The sequence below is a fragment of the Macrotis lagotis genome, chromosome 4, assembly GCF_037893015.1.
Source record: "Macrotis lagotis isolate mMagLag1 chromosome 4, bilby.v1.9.chrom.fasta, whole genome shotgun sequence".
Classification (NCBI taxonomy): Eukaryota; Metazoa; Chordata; class Mammalia; order Peramelemorphia; family Peramelidae; genus Macrotis; species Macrotis lagotis.
Window position 1 is genome coordinate 110358484 of NC_133661.1, and position 22941 is coordinate 110381424.

The following is a 22941-nucleotide window of genomic DNA, read 5'->3' on the forward strand; positions in this document are numbered from 1 at the left end:
GGAAAAGGGAATTCTGGAAGTAGAGAGTCCTTTATCAATTTCTTGTTGTATCAATACAAATACACTCTTAAAGAAGAACATCTTCCTAATAAAAAGCCCTAGCAAAGGCCAGTCAGCATTAACATGCTGGCCCTGAGTGTGACACAGATTTGTATTTGAGGAGAGTAGACTAGTAATTTGGATAAATATGGAGTAGTTGATGGATTGAAGGTCTTATGTACAATTGTTTTCCAATTTATTTCTCTCCTAACCCTCTACAAGGGCCAACCAAGCTCTTCAAACACTGTGCAATGGTGTGTATAATAACCCCATTTAGAGACAAAGCGTGCAATTCTATTATAAAGAGAATCTATCTTATGCAACAGAGACTCATTAGCTGTCCGATGTATATTGTCTCCATAAGCCGGCACTGGCAGAACCAGCTGCCTTGTAATACATATCCTGTCCTTCTTCATTAAGCAGAGTCCATCTTTTTTTAAACCTAGTCAATTAATTTGTCACTGGGTTAGAAGCACCATATGTCAATGAAAAAATCCCAGAAAAATTATGAATACTATATTTTTTCCTCACTAACAAATACTATTTTCTTTGGGTTAGCACCCATAAATTTACTGTGTTCACTATTTCACAAGGAATATTATTATTACTTTGGTTCACACCTCATTCTTCAAATGATTTTATGGACTAGAAAAAAATAAAGCTAGACACATCAATACCCAAGATCTCTGGTTCCAGTTTAAAAATTTTATGATCCAAGTTTAGTTCATTGTATGGAAGTGTTTTTGTAAACATTAAGTATGTTATCTTCATCCTCAGTAATTAAGTTCTCTTCCCAGGAATCCTCATTCTCTTTGTCAGAGAATTTGTCAGACATGATTATAGGATTCCTTTTCTGGAAGGCTCTCCATGGAATGATGTCAGATGATAGTTTAACACAACTGTCAATACTGGCCAAATGCAGTGGTGAAAAATTAATTGCATTATTAGCCTCAAATAATACTGTCATCACATGGTGGTATTCTGAAACCACATGGGAAACTGCAGAGTTAAGTATCACCTAGATTTCAGCTATTAATGTTTTATCTACATAAAATTTCAAAACCTGTCTTCAGAACAGTCTGTGCAAATAAAAGTTATAACTATTCTGGGAACAATTCAGAGCAAGGACTTGGGATGCTCATAGGTCTCCTTTCAAGCCAAACCATAGTAACATATTAAACTCTCTGTGTATTGACTCTATGGTTTTTCATTTGCTTCTTAATCTCTAAGCAGAAGCTAGTTCACATTCAATGTACATCTTACCCTTCTGTTTCCACAACTCACTCACTCTACAATAACTGACTAAAAGGAATTAATTTATTCTATTTTAGTCTGAATCTGTGTTTGACAAATGTCAATGCATTGTCATTGCCCACAGTCATCCATTTGTTCAGGCTAACAGTTAGTGTAATCATGGCAGCCAAGTCAGGTGAAATGGGTGATGTCTTTCCAGCTCAAAGCTTATCCATCCAGCTAAAGTCACTGGATACTCTTGTAAATGATACCCTTATGAAATGCTGGGAAGGAGGGACCATCTGCATTTCCTCTTTACTGGTGAAGTCAGTGAAATTTGAAAAAATGATATATTGATAAGAATTGCATTTACTGAAAGAACACTACACAGTATCAGGGACATATGTAGAAATTCTATGATAATGAACGCAAGAAATAAATATAGGGCATAGAATAATGTAAGCAGCTACTAGGAAAAGCAGTGAAATAGTGGTCCAAACATCTATAAAGGAAAAGGAACATCAATGCTTGGGATCCAGGCATCTACAAATGGGGCAATAATCTCAAATATTCCAATGTGCTGCACTGTTTCAAATTTCAAGAAAATGCTTTTCCAATTGGAAAATTCCAGTTGCAGTTATTTATATTGCTATTTATCTTTCCAGTCTCCCCAAATAGATTATAAACTCCTAAAGAAAAGTTAAATGGAGACGTCCGGCCAAGATGGCGGAGAGAAGACAGGCATAGTTCTAAAGTCTCCTGATCTCTTCCCCAGCTATCACATGAAACAAACCTCTTAAAAGGATTCCGATCCAGAAAACCCAGAAAGAAAAGCCAGAAGAACAGCTACCTCAGGATTTGTCTCCCGCAGCAGCCTTGGACGAAGTCAGGTGGGTGAGTCTGGGCTCCAAGGGAGGATCTGCCCCGGATCAGCCAGATTAACAGCTGAATTGGAACCCGGAGTCTGAGGGCCCTAGAGTGGACCTGCTGGATCAGCAGTGGGGCTGGACAAAAGTGGCTTAGGTCCACAGGGAAGCATTGGCGCTGGTGTTGGTGCTGTCCCCCTGGAGCTCCAGGACCAGGCTGGGGGAAGTATTCTAGTGCAGGAGAACAGCAGACACCATCCCTGGGCTTCTAGGGTCTGAGAAACTCTGAGGGCACCTCTCCATTGCAGAGGCTTCTCCTGAAACAAAGGCAAATTACTTCTGCCTCAGGCCCAGGTGTGTGAGCAAAAGAACCAGCCCAGCTGAGGAATGAACTCAGGCCAGGGTAAAGCCCACCATTGATTGAAGGCAAAAGAATTCAATAGTTCCATCTCCTGCCTTCCAGCAAAGGGAGAAGGCCTCCCAACCAAGGTCACAGACACTCCAGAGAGGACAACCAGCATCTCCTACTGGCCAGCCAGAGAAACTGCACTCAGTAAAGCCTTCAGAGATCTCAAGCCCAGGTGAACCAGCCCCACCCAACTCAAGGTCTTAGCATAATGAAGAAGGGTCAGCGGAAAGGTGGATCCATAGAAAAATTCCTGGAAGGGAAAGACCCCAACTCAGAGAGAACTGGAACCTCTGAGGAGAATACAATCTGGTCTCCAGCACAGAAAGACTCCCTTGACGAAATAAGGAAGGAGCTTAAAAATTTGGGGGAGACAATTAATACCTTAGAAAGTACAATTGGACAAACACAAAAGGAGAATAAATCTCTCAGATCATCAATTGGACAATTACAAAATGAGAATAATTTTCTCAGATCCTCAAATGAGCAAATGCAAAAAGAAATTAATTCTCTCAAAACCTCAATTGGTCAAATGGAAAGCTCTTTCAAAAGTAGAATGGACCAATTGGAAAAGGAGTTGCAAAAGGTTAATGAAGAAATAATGGAGTCTACAGAAACTAATGACTTCATGAGACAGCAAGAGTCAGTTAAACAAAATCAAAAATAGAAAGAATAGAAGCAAATGCAAAATACCTCATAAACAAAACCACTGACCTCAAGAATAGATCAAGGAGGGGCAACCTGAAAATTATAGGACTTCCTGAAAACACTGAAGAGAAAAAAAGTCTGGACTTAATATTACAGGATCTAGTGATGGAAAACTGCCCTGATATCATGGAATCGGAGGGCAAAGTAGTTATTGAAAGAGTACATCGATCCCCACCAGAAAAAGATCCTAAAATGAAAACACCAAGGAATGTTGTGGCCAAACTGCAGAACTATCAGATAAAAGAGAAAATCATGCAAGCAGCCAGAAAGAAACAATTTAAATATTAAGGAGCCACAGTAAGGATCACACAGGACCTGGCTGCATTAACTTTAAGGGATCTAGGGGCCTGGAACGAGATATTTCGAAGAGCACGGGAGCTTGGAATGCAGCCAAGAATCTACTTTCCTGCAAAGCTGAGCCTTCTCTTCCAGGGAAAAAGATGGACATTTAAAGAAATGGAAGAATTCCCAAAATTTCTGATGAAAAGACCAGAGCTAAACAGAAAATTTGGACATCAAACAGGAGGTTCAAGAGACACATGAAAAGGTAAAAAAACAAGGAGGGGGTGGCAGTAAAAGAAAAAAAAAATATGCAATCCAGTAAGTTGAAATTGGCTAAACCCCAGCAAAAAAAAAAAAAAGATTCTCATAAACCTTGAGAAATGTAACTCTAACAGAGAGAATACACCTAGCCAGAAATGATGGACATTCATGACCTATCCATGAGACTACTATCCAATGGGATGTAACTGGCTTTAACCCCACTTGGGAGAAAGACTCTAATAACTCTCAGGAAATTTGACTCTATTTGACAGAATGTACAAAACTAGAACGGACAGACACTCAGAATTTTCTATGACTTAGACAGAAGGATCTAAAAAAAAAAAAAAACACTACCACCCTAAAAAGGGGGACAGGAAAGAGACGGGAGGAGGGAGGGGATTGAATGGGGTAAATCTCATTACACTAAGAGGTACAAAAAAACCTATGGTAATAGTGGGGAAGAAGGGAGCAGAGAAGAAACACCTGAATCTTATTCTCATCAGACTTGCCTTAAAGTCAACCTACATATACTCAGTTAACTTATAAAACATCTAAAATTTCAAGTATTAAAAAGGGAAAAGGGGTGGGGATGAAGAAAGGGAAGGGGAGTGGGGTGGAAAAAGGGGAAATAACAAAAGGAAGGGTAGGGAAAAGGGAAAGAGGAAAGAAAGGGGAGGGTGTGATATAGGAGGGCAAAAACACTGAAGGGGGGTGGTTTTCAGAAACAAAAGATTGGGGAAAATGGATAAAGGGGGGAGAAAGGGGGAAAATGCAAACAGAGGGAAGATAGCACAGAGGGCAATAAAGAATTAGTAATCATAGTAATCATAACCTTGAATGTGATGGGATGAACTCTCCCCTAAAATGTAAGCAAATAGAGTAGATTAAAAACCAGAATCCTATAATGTGTTGCTTACAAGAAATTCATTTAAAGCAGAAAGATACATATAGAGTAAAGGTAAAAGGTTGGAGCACAATATATTGTGCTTCAGCTGAAGTAAAAAAAGCAGGGGTAGCAATCCTTATCTCAGACAAAGCAGCAGCAAAAATAGATAGCATTAAAAGAGATAAGGAAGGAAACTTTATCCTCCTAAAAGGTACCATAGACAATAAAATCATTTCAATATTGAATATATGTGCACCCAGTGGGACAGCACCCAAATTCTTAGAGGAGAAGCTGAAAGAATTACAGGAAGACATAGAAAGCAAAACTCTACTAGTGGGAGACCTCAATGTCCCACTATCAGATCTACATAAATCGAATCATAAAACAAACAAGAAAGAAATTAGGGAGGTAAATAGATTGTTAGAAAAATTAGATATGGTAGACTTATGGAGGAAACTGAATGGGGATAGGAAGGAATATACCTTTTTCTCTGCAGTACATGGAACTTATACAAAAATTGACCATGTACTAGGACATAAAAAGCTAATGATCAACTGCAGAAAGGCAGAAATAGTGAATACATCTTTCTCAGATCACAATGCAATAAAAGTCATATGCAATACAAGGCCAAAGAGACCCAGAACAAATTGGAAACTGAATAACCTCACTTTAAAAAATGAGTGGACCAAAAATCAAATTATAGAAAGAATTAACCATTTTATCCTAGATAATGATAATAATGAAACAACATACCAAAACCTATGGGATTCATTCAAAGCAACTCTCAGGGGATATATTATAGCTCTAAATGCTGATATGAATAAATTGAAGAAAGAGGAAATCAATGAACTAAACATGCAACTAAAAAAATTAGAGAAAGAACAAATCAAAAATCCCCAATTAAGTACCAAATTAGAAATTCTAAAAATTAAAGAAATTAATAAAATTGAAAGCAAAAAAACTATTGAATTAATAAATAAAACCAAAAGTTAGTATTATGAAAAAACCAATAAAATTGATAAACTTCTGGTCAATTTGATTTAAAAAAAGAAAGAAGAAAACCAAATTGCTAGTATCATAAATGAAAAAGGTGAACTCACCACCAATGAGGAGGAAATTAAAGTAATAATTCGAAACTATTTTGCCCAACTCTATGCCAATAAATTTGATAATCTAAGTGAAATGGATGAATATTTACAAAAATATAAGTTACCCAGGTTAAATGAAAAAGAGATTAAATACCTAAACAACCCTATCTCAGAAAAAGAAATTCAGCAAGCCATTACTGAACTCCCTAAAAAAGAAATCTCCAGGGCCTGATGGATTCACTAGTGAATTCTACCAAACATTTAAGGAACAATTGGTTCCAATTCTATATAAACTCTTTGGAAAAATAGGGAAAGATGGAACTCTGCCTAACTCTTTCTATGAAACCAATATGGTACTGTTACCTAAACCAGGAAGAGTTAAAACAGAGAAAGAAAATTATAGACCTATCTCCCTGATGAATATAGATGCAAAAATCCTAAATAAAATCTTAGCAAAACGATTACAACAAGTCATCACTAGGATAATACATTATGATCAAGTAGGATTTATTCCAGGAATGCAGGGTTGGTTCAATATTAGGAAAACTGTTAGTATACTCAATTATATCAACAACAAACCTATCAGGAATCATATGATCATATCAATAGATGCTGAAAAAGCTTTTGACAAAATACAGTATCCATTCCTATTAAAAACACTAGAGAGTGTAGGAATAAATGGACTGTTCCTTAAAATAATTAGCAGTATCTATCTGAAACCATCAACAAGCATTAAACTCAATGGGGAGAGGCTAGAGGCATTCCCAATAAGATCAGGGGTGAAACAAGGGTGCCCATTATCACCACTACTATTCAATATTGTATTAGAAATGTTAGCATCAGCAATTAGAGAAGAAAAAGAAATTAAAGGAATTAGAATTGGGAAGGAAGAGACAAAACTCTCACTATTCACAGATGACATGATGGTCTACCTAGAGAATCCCAAGAAATCATCTAAAAAACCACTGAAAACAATTAGCAATTTTAGCAAAGTTGCAGGTTATAAAATAAACCCCCATAAATCCTCAACCTTCCTATATATGACTAGCAAGAAACAGCAGGAAGAGCTAGAAAGAGAAATTCCATTCAAAGTAACCTCAGACAGTGTAAAATACTTGGGAGTCTATTTGCCAAGACAGACTCAAAATCTTTTTGAAAACAATTTATAAAACACTTCTCACAAAAATTAAATCAGATTTAAATAACTGGGCAAATATCAACTGCTCATGGATAGGTAGAGTTAATATAATAAAAATGACAATTCTACCAAAACTAAACTATCTGTTTAGTGCCCTACCAATCAAAATTCCAAAAAATTATTTTAATGAGCTAGAAAAAATTGTAAGTAAATTCATATGGAGAAATAAAAAGTCAATAATTGCCAGGAGCTTAATGAAAAAAAAGTGCAAAAGAAGGTGGCTTAGTCCTACCCGATCTAAAATTATATTATAAAGCATCAGTCATCAAAACTGTTTGATATTGGCTAAGAAATAGAGTGGTGGACCAGTGGACTAGGTGTAAAAGCAGGAGATGATTATAGTAAGCTTCTGTTTGATAAACCCAAAGAGTCTGGCCATTGGGATAAAAACTCCCTCTTTGATAAAAATTGCTGGGAAAATTGGAAGTTAGAATGGAAGAAGAAACTTAGATTAGACCAACACCTCACATCCTTTACCAAGATAAGATCCAAATGGTTACAGGACATAGACATAAAAACAATACTATAAGCAAATTAGAAGATCAAGGACTAGTCTACCTGTCAGATCTATGGAAAGGGGAGCAGTTTATGACTAAGGAAGAGTTGGAGAACATCACCAAAATCCAATTAGATGATTTCGATTACAGTAAATTAAAATGCTTTTGCACAGATAAAACCAATGTAACCAAGATCAAAAGAAATGTAGTAAATTGGGAAACAATCTTTACAACTAATGATTCTGACAAAGGACTCATTTCTAAAATATACAGAGAACTGAGTCATATTTTTAAAACAAAATGCCACTCCCCAATTGACAAATGGTCAAAGGATATGCAAAGGCAATTTACAGATGAAGAGATCAAAGTAATCTATAGCCATATGAAAAAATGCTCTAAATCATTAATTATTAGAGAAATGCAAATTAAAGCTTCTCTGAGGTACCACCTCACACCTCTCAGATTGGCCAGTATGACCAGGAAGGATAATGATCATTGTTGGAAGGGATGTGGGAAATCTGGGACACTATTACACTGTTGGTGGAGCTGTGAACTCATCCAACCCTTCTGGAGAGCTATTTGGAACTATGCCCAAAGGGCAACAAAAATGTGCATACCCTTTGACCCAGCAATACTACTACTGGGTCTATACCCTGAAGAGATGAGGAAAAAGTGTAAAAACATTACTTGTACAAAAATATTTATAGCAGCCCTGTTTGTGGTGGCAAAGAATTGGAAATCCAGTAAAGGTCCTTCAATTGGGGAATGGCTTAGCAAACTGTGCTATATGTATGTCATGGAACACTATTGTTTTATTAGAAACCAGGAGGGACGGGATTTCAGGGAAACCTGGAGGGATTTGCATGAACTGATGCTGAGTGAGATGAGCAGAACCAGAAAAACACTGTACACCCTAACAGCAACATGGGAGTGATGTTCAACCTTGAAGGACTTGCTCATTCCATCAGGGCAACAATCGGGAACAATTTTGGGCTGTCTGCAAAGGAGAATACCATCTGTATCCAGATAAGGACCTGTGGAGTTTGAACAAAGTGTAAGGACTATTCCCTTTAATTTAGAAAAAAAAAACAGATAGCTTATTTTCTGATCTTGTTACCTCTTAGACTTCTCCTCTCTTTAAGGATATGATTTCTCTCTCATCACACCCAATTTGGAACAAGGTACAACATGGAAACAAAGTAAAGACTGACAGAGTGCTCTCTGGGGGGGGGGGGAGGGAAGCAAGATGGGGGAAAATGTAAAACTCAAATAATATCTTTAATAAAAATAAATTTAAATTAAAAAAAGAAGAGTTAAATGTTACATTTCTTTATACCCCCAAGTCTAAAACAGGTGCTCCCTAAATTGTTGTTGATAAAAATGCTTTATCATAAATCCATATTTCTCATATATTAGGATCACAGAATTTTAGATTTAACATTAGGAAGGACCATTATTGTCATCTAGTCCAAACTTTTTACTGTATAGATGAGAAAAAACTGAAGTCCAAAGACAGTAAGTGACTTTCCTCAGGTCTCATAGCTGTTATGTGATGAGCTAATATTAAAATTCAGTCCCTAACCCTAAATCTAGAATTTTCTACTATAGCAGCATAATAAGAAATTCAAATTAGTTTTAAAAAAATCAAATTCCAATTAAAATCTTATAATTTTTCATCAATTAACAAAATTGGTAGAGTTCTCCATAGTGTACAAATTGTTATAGCTATATAACTCTTGAGTTGAAGATGTTCATAAGACATAACTCTTAAAACTTAGAACTTAGTCGAGGGGTTGCTCAAAACAATCTGTGATTTCTTTGATTTGGATGTTTCCTCTAATAAATTCGATCCTTGCCCTTTCTGTGGTTCCTGATTGCCACAGGGGATCCTCCTCAAGATCAGACATGATCCCATGAATCTTTTTTTTTAAGGTTTTTGCAAGGCAAATGGGGTTAAGTTGCTCAAGGCCACACACAGCTACGTAATTATTAAGTGTCTGAGACCGAATTTGAACCCAGGTACTCCTGACTCCAGGACCGGTGCTTTATCCACTGTGCCACCTAGCCACCCCCCAGATCCTATAAATCTTAATTAGTACTCAACTCATGACCCTTTACCTCCCTAATTAGTGAGTGAAGCCTTGAACTCCAAAACCTATCTTGAAGGAGGAAGCTCAGATATCTTATTTCTCACCTTGTTTTATTATTCTGGGACTTCTCTGACTTCTCTGCCACACTCCCATTTTGGGTACCTTTTCACCTAACCTTTCTAATTTAGGTTCCTGTTGAGTATTTTCCCAATAGCTTGCAAGCTCCTTGAGAACAGGGACATTTTTCCCCCTCATATTTTTGTTCACAAAACTTAGCATAGTGTCTGGCAAATAGGAGATGATTAATAAGTGTTTACTGATATATCACTGACCCAAAATATTGGAGTCCTTCCTTACTTTTTCTTGACATTGTAAACCCCATTGAGGGTTGTTGCTCTATGGCAAAGTCTTGGAACACAACATTTTCCAAAGAATTAAAAGTGAACATCACCTAGAGTGCAATGGAGAAGAGTATGATAGGTATGATCAAACTGTAACATATAACTGAGGAAGAATTTTGAAGATTGGGAATGAAATATGTCATCAGAGAACTGTGTAATATTGTGATATGTGTTGGTCATGTGTGAAGAAGAACCTAGGATGTCTACTTGTCATCCCTCTTCCTCATACATAGAGCAACAAAAGTAGGATTCAGTATATTAAAAGATGATTCTTTGCTATCGTTAAGAAGTTTGGATTCATTAAAAAAAAAAAAAGCTCTGTTGTTCTGCTGTATCAGTTATTTCTGACTTTTCCGGGACCCATTTGGAGGTTTCTTGACAAAGATACTGGAATAGTTTGCCATTTCCTTCTCCAATTCATTTTGCAGATGATGAAACTGAGGCAAAAGGGTTAAATGACTCATTTTGCCCCCACAAAAAACAATTACTCTTCAACTTGGACTCTGAATTGGAATTCCTCCATCACAGTGGAGATTATCTTTGGCAAATAAGTATCTCCCTCTCTTATTGACTGATGTTTGATTAGAGGTAACTGAGCAAAATAGTTTCTGTTGCTATTGGGTTTAAGGAGCCATTCAAGATTGGTGTACTGATAGGAGAAGCTTTGTTGGAAAAGAACCTGTAAAGTGACATTTTATTCTCCTGAATAGAATGTATTTTTATACTCAACAGTTAAGTTCAACTTTGATTTGCTACATCTTTTGGTCCTTTGTGAAAGGGTATCCATTCCCTCTTGCAGACTACCATCATATACCAATTTGTCTTTCTCCATCTTTGTACTCCTCAGTGCCATTCCTACTTCTCCTAGGACTGTGATACTAAGGACCAAGTGGGGTGGATCCACTATCCTTGGGGTAAAAAATGAAATGTCATAATAATTCTTATAAATTTTACTTATTTTTCCTAATTGCTGACTTCTTTGCATCTTCATGCTTAAATTTTCTTATGGTAACTTAGTTGATATCTTAAAAAGCTTTCTCTGATTTAATTTTATCATCCACTATTTCTCTCTGCTCATTAAATGATGCTGTTCATAATTGTGCATGCATCTTTGTAAGATTTTACAAAGAAGTTTATATCCTAATTTTGGGTTGTTATCTTTCTCCTCCTGGAAATTAAACTATATTTTTGCTGTGTTTTCTGAACACTTTTGCCTCCATGGCATGACAATCAATTTACAAAAATTAAGCTTTATATAAAAATATTATAATTGGTGTTGATGTAATATCTAATTTCCATTTTCCATCTGGGGTATGATCCTGGCAACAGATTAAGGTAATTTTCTGAGGACCACCTAAAGAGGTTCATCATTTTACATGGTGATACGTGTTTTTACCATAGTAATCCATGAAATAAATTTTAAATGGTCAATACAATGCCATCCCCATTTGTGTAGTTACAGTGGGAAAGTGAAAGTAAAGGGGACAGGATGCTAAGAATCAGTTTTTAGATTGCCTATAAACTTTAATTTGGTGCTTGCTATTTTAAATATGAGTTCTTTGTTCAGTGACCAACATGTGGACATATAGCTTAAGGAACTGGAGCACATCAATTGACATTCTTCCTATAAATGAAATCAAAATAGGAAATTACAGCTGAATGAAAGGATGGCTCCTTGGAGAGGCAAAGAAAAGAGTTGGCAGAGTAGGTTTTATCATACACCCAAAGGCAAGAAGGAGAATTATTTCATGAAATTTTTAGTCATCCCATACTGAGAATATAACCCTGGGTTTCAAGCATAGGCATTGGCATAAGATTCTTCTTATTAGTGAGGAAGACGATTATTCATAATTTTCTGCCTGTCTGAGGGGTAGAGTTGGCAAGAAACTAGAAGAGGAGAAATTCTTTTTCTGGCTTCCAATTATGAGAGAGGACGGATGTGGTTCCAGGCTCTATTCAGGGAAAAGGCCTTTAAAGGGTAAGACTGACTCTGGGAAGAAGTCAACATATAAAGGAGTCCATTCCTCTAACATATCCTTATTTCCAGTTTTCCACACTACAAACTTAGAGCAATATCCCCTTGTGTGAGATCCAGGGACTCTATTGATTGAATCCCAAGGGAGAGGATTTATTTATGGCACATTGTTTGATATCTTCTAAATTTCTCTGATTTCTGTTTCTTATCTTCTTGGATAAATGGATGTATTCACAATTCAATATGTGGGATGGTCTTTATGTAACTAGCCTTTAGTGGAAAGGGAATCTAGCTTTTGGATATAGCTTGGAATACTCCTTTGCCATTAAAGGGTTGGCAACCAAAAAGGAATCTTAAACCTAAAAATTATTTCTCCTGGTCTAATATTAATTGGGGGGGGGGGGGCAGATGGATATGATTGTGATCCGATATCCCCTCTCTGAGGAAGGCAGAATGGGCCAGCACTGTAAACCCAATCTCCTACTCCCCTACTGAAAGGAGTCAAAGTCTCTCTTGGAGAGGGATGGGCCATATTCTAGAGATATCTATTCATGCCTCCCTGCAAACCAAATTTAAGCAGATTCAAGTAGACCCATACATAATCTACAAGAGCAACATACACAAGTTGTAGAGGAAATAACTTCAGTTTATATACTAGAATGAGTTGCTAGGGACAAAGTAGTAGAGAAAGCCTATGAAGATCTTGATAATAAAAATTAACATACACTGATACTTAGTTAAGAAAAAATATATGGGAAAGCGTTATTCAGAAGAACAAATAAGAGAGGACAAAGACTTGTTGATTATGTAAAAACTTCATGCCTACATTTCATGAAAACTTTCTACAAGAAAAGACTTGGTAGGCATTGATTATGGTGGGAACCAGATAAGAGAAAAATGTTAGGGATTGGATTTGTGATTTCACTGTTATAGAGAATTCCCAAAAAGTTAATTTCTTCTATCAATGCAAGTTGGTACCTTCTCTGCAGTTTATAATCTTAGAGAGTTATCTAGGGTCCTAAGCAATTAAATCATGTGTCCCACCTCACAGAACAAATAGAATCTTGAGCACAGGTAAATCTGGTTCTGAGGCCAACTCTCTGTTTATTATTCTAAGGTTACAAGGCAAATAAAACAAAAAAACAAACAACCGCCCCCCAAAAAACCCCTACAAATTTTGTTTATTTTTAACAAATAAGAAAGGATTTATTATTAATAGAAGAGTTATCTTTGAATCAACTATCCAATAAGATCAAAGAGTTATTAGAGCTAAGATCAGAATTAGTAAAAAAGAAAAATGAGAAGAAGTTAATACACACAATTGAAATAACTCAATCCTGAACTATTTAAATAAGTAGTAGGCAATCAAAATTGTGAAATGAACAGCAAAATCCAGGGGCTTACTGAATTTATATCTCAGAACTAAGTCAAGAATCTCAGAGCTGAAAAGGGCCTCCCCTAAAAGAGAACTTAAAATATTAAAGAACATCTCATTAAAACCATACTTGAAAAATAATATCTTCTATAATTTGTCTAACAAGGATCCACTTGAATCATTCCAATGAGTAGAACCTGTGACTTCTCTCTCAATGTGGTTCATTCTACTTAGGAACAGTTTTGATTATTATTATAGTTATTTATTTAGCTATAAAGTTCTGCTTTATACCTGATGTCCAAGTCAAAATCTATCCTCCCTATAGCATCCACCTCATACTGCTCTAAGTTGTGCCTTTTGTGATGATAGCCCTTTCAAATTTTTACAGATAACTATCACAGGCCCCCTGACTTCACTCCAATAAATACTTTCAGTGTTCCATCACTCAGTCCTGCTGGTGCATGGTTTCTAGTCCTGTCACCCTCTCCTCTACATAATCTAGCTTGAAAAAATGAATTTCCTCACAAAACCCAACAATACAAAACTGCATGAAGTCCAAAAAACAAAATAAAAGCAAAAGGAAGTTATGAGACTTAAATGTAACAGTGATTGATAAATACAGATTATATTTTAGTCTGGTGATCAACAGGACATTTTTATGGGAACACAGAACAAACTTTAAATTTAATTTTTATAGGGCTATTAGGGATTGTGGAATTTCTTAAAATGGATCAATCGGGTCTGTCATGTCCTTTTCTACAATGAGTTCAAGAATATTTTTATATTTTCAAATCATTTTATTATTACTTTAAAATATTTTTAAAATGTTCTTAGTTCACAGGCTATACAAAAACAGTTCCCAAGATGAATTTGGTCTTTTGGGCCTTAGTTTGCTGACTCTTGCCATAGAACATAAACTTGGTTCTAAGTCCTATGATCTATGAAAAAACAGAGTTGAAAATATGCGATGCTGAAGCAAAAACAAACAAAAACTCAGGCCCTCTTTTGTCCATCCTTGTGAACAACAATTCTGGCCCTCTCCTCTGAGAAGCAGAAAGCGAAGCAGAAAAGAAAGTACTATGTGTCAGGATATTTTTATCCTTAAAACTTCTGCCCTTGGTTAAACTCCAGGAAAAGTGGAAAATCATCCTATAACAAGAAGGACAACTAATTTAATCAACATTTCAAAAATGACCTCTCTCCCTCAGCCAAACTGGGTTCTCTTTTAAATTCCATGCTGTACCTACCAGTCAGTGACAACCTAGCTTATTTATATACTCCTAAAAAACAGGCCAGAAAATTTTTTATTATACTACCTTCATCTCTTAGTTATAAATGCTTGTAGAAGCTTTTATGGTGGGGGGTTTTGGGGGGAGTTGGGTTTTTGGTTTTGGTTTTTTGAGGTTTTTTGCTTTATTTGCTTTGTAAATTAATGCAAATTAATTGTGCCAGGAAAACTCCACATGTATTTACATGTATATATTGATATATTTAGGTGAATGTTAGATATAACAGCATTTTTCCAAAAATCATCCTCTAACTAAAATGAACATGTCAAATAACTAATCATATGCTTCTGCATACATAAATACATAGCTCTTGGCTAGAAAAACCTTAATGCAATATTTTTTTTTCCTTTCTGTTCCGTTCCAAACACCCGCTTCCATTGTCTTTAACAAAAGAACAAAGCCAATTTAGGATTTTGAGCAAAATTACTTCCCTCACTAAACAAGAAGCCCAGAAATACTACCTAATCTGACTGAAAATGCTTATTTTAATTAGTAGGAAAATAAATTAGAAGCAATATAAACCTACTGCAATTCTAGCTTGCATTAGAAAAGAAAAAAAAAGCATGCCTAATACCTTGGGGCTTTCTTGTTTATTGGTATTATAACCAAAATGTCAGCTAAGCTGAACTCTGGAACCACCTTGTTTATGATGTCATGAAGCAGCAAAGCCCCCTCGAGAGAGTATCTGAGATGTTTGAATTCTCGATGAGAAAAGGCACTTACATTTCTTCTAATGGGGGGGGGAAGGTCCTGGTTTGTTGCACAGTGGTTTTTAACATGGGATATAAATGATTAAATGTTTTATGAGGCATATCAGAAATTAACATACACTAACCTTCATTATTGTTTATAACAATATGGAAGACATCTCTCCAGGACTGTCTCATATAAACAACACAAATTTCTTTTTTGATCCATTTTTGCAGGAGTATATTTTTCTAAAATGCAAGTCTATTTGCTGATAAAAATTCTACGTAGATTTTTGCCATTCCCTTCACATAGACTGAATTTCATTAACACAACTGTTTAAATTTGTTTTATCTTGGTAGCTGGCAGAGTACCATTGTCCTAGCTCTGTCCTTGTTTCCCTTCCTACTCCAAACTCAGCTCTCCTAGTCATGGAATTTCTCTGGGGTTTACTTTCAAATTTAAATTGTATTAATCCTCCACCTAGTCTAACATTCCAAGCAATAGTGGCTAGGTTTTTTTTTTCCTTTTTCCTGTGAACACAGTCCTCTAAGCTACTTCCCTGGGATGATCCTTCCTAGCTGACTTGGTTCTGGCTCAGCTAATATTTTAATTTCCAGCTCCTTTTACCAAGTGGGATCGATTCTGAGCACCTGGAAGAGGATTCCTAAGTAGCATCCTTTCTCTATCTTTCTCCTTATCATTGTCTCCCATTAAAATTCCATATCCAGATTTCCCCTAACACAATCTTCATATAAGATTCATTTCAAAAAACTGGTTTCTAACACACTTACGAAAGGTCTTTTATTAAATGATCAATTGAGTACGCTTTCATCTACTGATTGGAATCAGAGTTAAAATACAGAAGAAAAAGTAAACTTTTAAAAAATATGAACATAAAAATATTTATATTTCTAGGATCCAAACTGAAAAAATCAACATGGGATAGGTGGCACAGTAGATAGAGCACCAAGTTCTGGAGTGAAGAGAGCCTGAGTTCAAATGTGGACAAGTCACTTTACCTCAATCGCCTCAATTAAATATTACTATGTGCCAAAGCACTGAGTCACAAAGTAGAGAATTAGAAAGAGCCCAAAGAAAGGATTCTTAACCTGGGATCTGTGGATGTTTTTAAAAATATATTTGGACAACTATATTCAAATATAATTGGTATTCTACATATTTTATTTCATAAATTTAAAAACATTATTCTGAGAAAAAGTCCATAGGTTTTACCAGACTGCCAAAGAGATCTACATCCAGAAAGGGTTAATAACCCCTGTCATCAAGTTGCTGAAGCTTAGAATTAGGAAGGACTTCAGAGACATTCAAACAATATATGAAAACTCAGTTAAAGGGTAGTTTTGGGTTTTTTGTTTTTGTTTAAATAAGACCTCCAGTGGGGGCAAACCCACTACCTCTAGAGGCAACTCACTTCTTTTCTGGAAACTCAAATTGTTAAGATTTAAAAAAAAAAGGTTTCCTACCATCCAGTCTAAAGCCTCTTTGAAATTTCCTCCTTTGCTCCTGACTCTACTTTCTCTTGGACTAAACAAAATAGGTTGAAAATCTCCAAACAACAACCCTTGAAATATTTGTTAAACTGCTATTCTATCAACCCCAACCCCCCAACTCTGGGTTCAACATTCCCAGTTCAATTGATCTTCACATGATATAAATTCTGGGGTCTTTCACCATCCCAGTTGCCTATTCTAGAGATTTTCCAGTTTATCAGTGTCATCCCTAAAATGTGATACCCTCAGCTGAAGAGAGAACTTCAGATATAGTCTAACCATGACAAGAGATTGCAGGATTATTCCTCATTAATCCTAAATGCTAGAGCCAGTATCAGTCAACAAGTATGTATTAAGTTCCATATCCCTATCGATTCTGCCATGACAGTCTCATGCAACCTGCTTCTCAAGACATCCATTGTAACCAGTTAAAAAGTTCAGTTTCTTAAAGTTCACACACTCAAACTTCAAGGAAGTTTGAATTAATAAGGTTGTATCAAAATTCTAAGAGAAGCAGGATGGAATTCCTGATGTTAGAAACGAACAGTTGCAATTATATATAGTCTAACAACAATAACTCCAAGTAACCTAGGGGTTTTTTTTAACTTTGAAAAACATTGTCTTCACCCCCAAACATTATTTACTGGCATGAGTTGGCCATAATGGCCTATATTTTTTAAGCCAATCTTCTTCCAACCCCAGGAGTGTTCCCATTTAATTCATAAACAAGTACGTGTATGAAAAAGAACAAACTGACAAAGAAAATTGAACAAACATCTGATGAAACAGAGAACCCAGTGGGATCCCAAAAGAATATGGAACAACAACAAAATGTTCCAGAATTGTTCAAAAGAAAAATGAAAACTATAAAGAAACAAATTAGAAGAGACTAAGTATCAACATAGTAGAAAGAATTAGAAGAGTAGGAAATACCTGAACCCTTAGTTAAGACTCATGCCAAAGAGAGAGAACAATAGATTTGTAATTCAAATTAACAAGACAATCTAGAAGAAAAAAGAAAAAGCAATAATATTAAAATAACCCATGATCTCATATAATTAAAGGTTATTAACCTTAAAAGACAGGATGCACAGAGACAACTTAAGCATCATCAGTCTCCAAAAAAAATGACAAACTAAAAAATGCAAACACCACAATATAGGAAATGATACAAGAAAACTACCCAGAATCTCTGACTAGAAAAACCAAAGGACCAATCAAAAGAATCCATAGATACATTCACCTACAGCAAAAGAGCTTTATACTTTAATATCTAAGACAGAGATTAAATGTAATAATTCCAAAGACAAGCAACGAATCCTGCAAGTGAGCAGAAGACCTTCAAATATAAAGACAAGAAAAAAATGTGAATAGCACAAAACTATTCTGTATCCACTAAAAACTGCAAAATGAAATGGAATAATATATTCCAAAAAGCAAGGAGCTCACGATTCAATTCAAAATGACATACCCTAATAATCTAAACTTAATCAAAAAAGAAAAAAGATGGAATGACATTTGAGGTATTCTTGCAATAACAACAACCAAAACATGTGGATAAAAAATTTGACTTGCAAGCACCCTCACACAATAGAACTACAAGGATTCCAAATACAATTACCAACGAAAGATACAGTAATGAAATAAAGTTGTTTGTTTTTTTAAAAGAGAAAAAGACTGATTCAAAAAATGGCAACAAAGAAACCATTAAGAGGTTGGTTTATTTTAATAAGTTTATAAAGAAGAAAGGTAAAAGGGAAGAGGATTTTTAAACTAACCACTTCTGCAGAAGAAAAAAATGAAAAAATACCTAAATAAACATAAATTAAACAAAACCATCCTAGGTTTTGTTTAGGAACTAGGAAAGAAAAAAGGTAAGAGAGAAGGGAAAACTTTATGGAATTATTAATCCATTAGAGTAAATTGAGCAAAATAATTAGGGACAAAGTATTTAGAGAGAAAAGAATTTTTAAAAAAACCCTAATTTTAAAAAACACTAGATAAAAAAATATAGGGAAATATAACTAATTCTCATGACTTTAAATGTGAATGGACAAAACAATCCAGTAAAACAAAAAAGAGTGCAGATTGAAGAAAATAAAATCCTACAATTTTACTTACAATAAACAAATTTAAAAATCAAAGATACACATAAAATCTGTCATGAGGACTGGGAGAAAATTTACTTTGAATCAGATGAATTCAATAAAGAAGGAACTGCGATCATGCTGATGGAGAAAGTAAAATGAAAATTTCATAATATAAAAAATAAACATGAAAATTACATTATCCTAAAAGTAACCATAAATAATAAGCCAATACCAATATTGAATTTATATGATCAAACTGAAAATAAAAATTTAAAAAGACAGATATTAATATATAATATGATACCTTAATTTTCCACTCACAGAAGTGGAAAAATCTAACAAAAAGATAAACAAAAAGAGGAAAATAAAGAATTAAAGGGATTATAGAAGAATTTAGTTAAAAGATTTATGATGCCTTTGGGATGGAACCACAAAAGAATATGTATATTCTCAGCACCATATGTCAATTTTACAAAACTATATATTAAGGCAAAGAAAAATTGAAAATGTGAAATATTAAAATACTAAACATATCCTTCCTAGACCATAACAAAAAAATGGCAATTAATTCAGGGAACATGAACAAAAGACACAATACTTAATGGAGATTGAACAATCATATATCCTAAAAACAATGATTGAGTTGCACAAAAATATCCTAGAATTATGTCAAAACTGATAATGAAACATTGAAATTTCTGGGATGAAGTTAAAGCAGTCTTAAGAGGAAGCAGTTTGTCCAATAAAAACAAACAAGTTTTGTTGTGCTTTTTTAAAAGGAGTAGATGGTTAATGCAATGGATAGGCATTTTTTTTTAAATTAGAACTCAAGTAAACACAAAATAAACACAAAAGAACTTTTAAAAATTAAAGAGAAATAAATACTATAGAAATAAATAAAATTAATGACAAGTTTTTTGGAAAGACTAACAAAATTGTTAACCCTTTACTCATGCCTAATAAGAAAGGGAAATGAAATCAACAAAATAATAAAATGATTATAATCACAACAAAAAACAAAAACTAAAATGAATTAAGACCCTACAATGTATTGTACATCAAGATAACCAAGGACTTTTCAAAATTATAAAATATTCACATTAAAAGAACAACAAAACACGGTGGGAGAACATCCTAAGAACCCAGAATCTAACCATCATGAATTCATACTAATTTCAACTTGTCTTTGACCTCTGGTTGCTAATGAAGGGGTTTCTTCAATGGGGATTACCTCTGAGGATAAAAATCAACAGTTTCGTAGCATAAGAGTCTGTGTGTGTATGGTTAGGGAGAAGGAGGAGGATTGTCTCTACCACTGTAGGCTGCAATTTATTGTCTTGGGAGAGTTGCTTGGAACACAGTTTAAATGATGTACCCAGGGTCATAGAACCAGTATGTTTCAGAGGCAGGATTTGATCTCAGGTCTTCATGACTTCCAGGCCAGTTCTCTATTCACTATACCAATGTGCTGTACATTGTATTTATATGAGTGTATGTGTGTATTGTGTGTGTATACATATTTTATATTATGTATGTATAGATTCACAAAGGAATAATCAGGCATAATCTCACCGTCACTCAAAAGGATTCTTCTTCCTTGAAATGCTTAACTTTCATCATTCTTCTCAAACCTATTATCATGATTTTATCTCTCCTCCCCGTTGTCTGTCATCCTAGTCACATCTTCCTTCCCATTGTAGGCTTGACACAGCTTTAAGGTGGCATAGTGAGCACTGGCCTTGGGAGTGAGGAGGTAGGGAATCTGAGACCAGCCTCAGACCCTTGACGCTTATCAGACACCTTGGATTAATCACTTAACCCTGACTATCCCACATCCAGGGTCAACTCTGGTCATCCTGTTTCATATCTGGCCACTGGATCCAGATGGCTCTGGAGAAATACAATTCATGTGTTTTTCATGGTATCACCTCCCTGATGTCACGGTGGTCTTCAAGAATGAAGGACATATTAGGCTGGACACTAGTTATTCAACTCCTCTGCTTCTATTCTTTGCCCCCTCCTCCCACTATCTTACTAAACCCAATTCTAAGTTCCCCCCTCCTTGTCCTTCTTCACACCTCCTCAAGAGCTGTTGCAGGCCACTAGAGGAGCACCCACAAGGTGCCAAGGAGGTTCTCTAGCTATATCTGAGTCCTCACTGCTTCAAAGTGATCCTTTTTCCTTGACCCTAACTCTTGCTATCCTAAACCTTTTTTCCTCTCCTCACTGCAGAGAAAGAGACCCGGATTTCTCTTTAGATGACCTGGGTTTATTTGGCAAGTCTTTCAGAACTCTCCTACCTCAGCACCTTAGCCCCCTGTGACCTTGGTGAGGTCACTTGGGCTTTCTAGTCTTGCGAGCCATCCCCGTCGGTCTGGACTAAACGTTCTACAAGGAACCTTCCAACTCTTTTTAAGGATTATGAGTGCCCTTATTTTTTTTTACTTTTTTTATTTTTTTTAATGAGCAGAACCCTTTATTAAATAGGATTTTGAGATTCCCCTTGCTGTAGGAGAGTCAGATGGGGGGGGGGGGGAAATCAACCGGTGGTCTCGTTAGGCGCGGGAACGGGCGGCCCGGGGAGGCGGCCGCCGGGCTGGAAGCCCCACATCAGGCCGCGGGGAAGAAGTGCGGCAGCAGGCTGCGGTAGATCTTCTCGTCCTTCTCCAGGAACACGCAGAGCACCAGGCGGTCCACCCGGTCCCGGTGCTTCTCCAGCCACTCCCGGAGGGTGGCCAGCACCAGCTCGGCCGCCGCCTCGCTGGGGTAGGCGAAGGCGCCCGTGGAGATGCAGGGGAAGGCCAGGGAGCGCAGGCCGTGGTCCAGCGCCAGCTGCAGGCTGCTGAGGTAGCAGCTGCGGAGCTCCTGCGCCTGCGCGGGGCTGGGCTGGCCCCTGATGACAGGCCCCACCGTGTGGATGACGTACTTGGCCGGCAGGCGGTAGCCGCCCGTGATCTTGGCCTTGCCGGTGTCGCAGCGCTGCAGCGCGCGGCACTCCTCCTTGAGCAGCTGGCCCGCGGCGCGGTGGATGCAGCCGTCCACGCCGCCGCCGCCCAGCAGCGAGTTGTTGGCCGCGTTCACGATGGCGTCCAGCTCCAGCTTGGTCAGGTCGCCCCGGAACAGCGAGATCTTCTGGTTCAGGGCCCGGTCGGCCTGGTAGGGGCAGCTCCGCGGCCGAACCGGGCTCGCCTTGGCCCCCGCCTCGTCCCAGGTCGGGATCTTCTTCAGGCTGACGAAGTCGAGGCAGAAGTAGTGCGCCTCCCGCTGCCTGTCGGTGAGGCCCCTCAGGAAGGCCTTGGCCTCCCTCCAGTCCAGCCCGCTCTGGAGGTCCGCCTTGGTCGCCATGGCCGGAGGGGAAGCCGCCCCAGCCAGCCGCGGGCCCCGGGGTCTCGGGCCGGGCAGAGGCAGCGCGCTGCCGCGGGCGGGGAACTGCGGCGGCGCCGGCCGCGGGGCGCGGCTTTAAAGGGGCGCCGCGGGCCGGGTCACACTGCCTCTCAGTGACATCGCGGCTGCCTCTCCCGGGGCGCCCGGGCCCCCCGAGAGCAGGCTTGGTACCCGGGCGGCCTGCGCCTGCGCCTTCCGGCGGGAATGAAGCGTGGCCGCGCGGCCGCCCTCAGCCTCGAACGCGCAGATCTGCCCTCCTCCAAGCTGCACCGTTATTTCTCCAGCCGCCCCGGGACGCCGGCACTGCCTTCAGAGACCCGTCTTCTCCTTCGTCATCAGAGGCACCATCTTCTCCATCATCAGAGGCACCATCTTCTCCTTCATCATCAGAGACAGAGTCTTCTCCTTCGTCATCAGAGGCACCGTCTTCTCTTTCCTCTCCTTCACCCTCATAGCCAGTCTTGTCCGCTCTGCCTTCACACCTTCTCTCGCATTGATTCCTTCTTCCTTCGTAAGAGCTGCCTAAAGCAAAGGTTGGGTTGTTTCATTCCCCCTGCTCAAGAAATCTGTCGATATATCTCACCCAGAGTCTCTAGCATTTATAAAGGCCTTTACAATCTAGTTCCAGTCTAAGTTTCCAAGCTTATTTATCCTTGCTCCCTTTCATGAACT

The 22941-nt window shown here is 37.6% G+C and overlaps 1 protein-coding gene and 1 pseudogene across 3 annotated transcripts in view; both read right to left on the reverse strand.

The window, feature by feature from the left end:
* The window catches only part of CFAP58 (cilia and flagella associated protein 58), a 122416-nt gene that overhangs the window by 14974 nt on the left and 84501 nt on the right, over positions 1-22941 (reverse strand). The gene's annotated exons all lie outside the window — the stretch shown is intronic.
* On the reverse strand, positions 21379-22334 carry LOC141521311 (ADP-ribose glycohydrolase MACROD1 pseudogene; annotated as a pseudogene).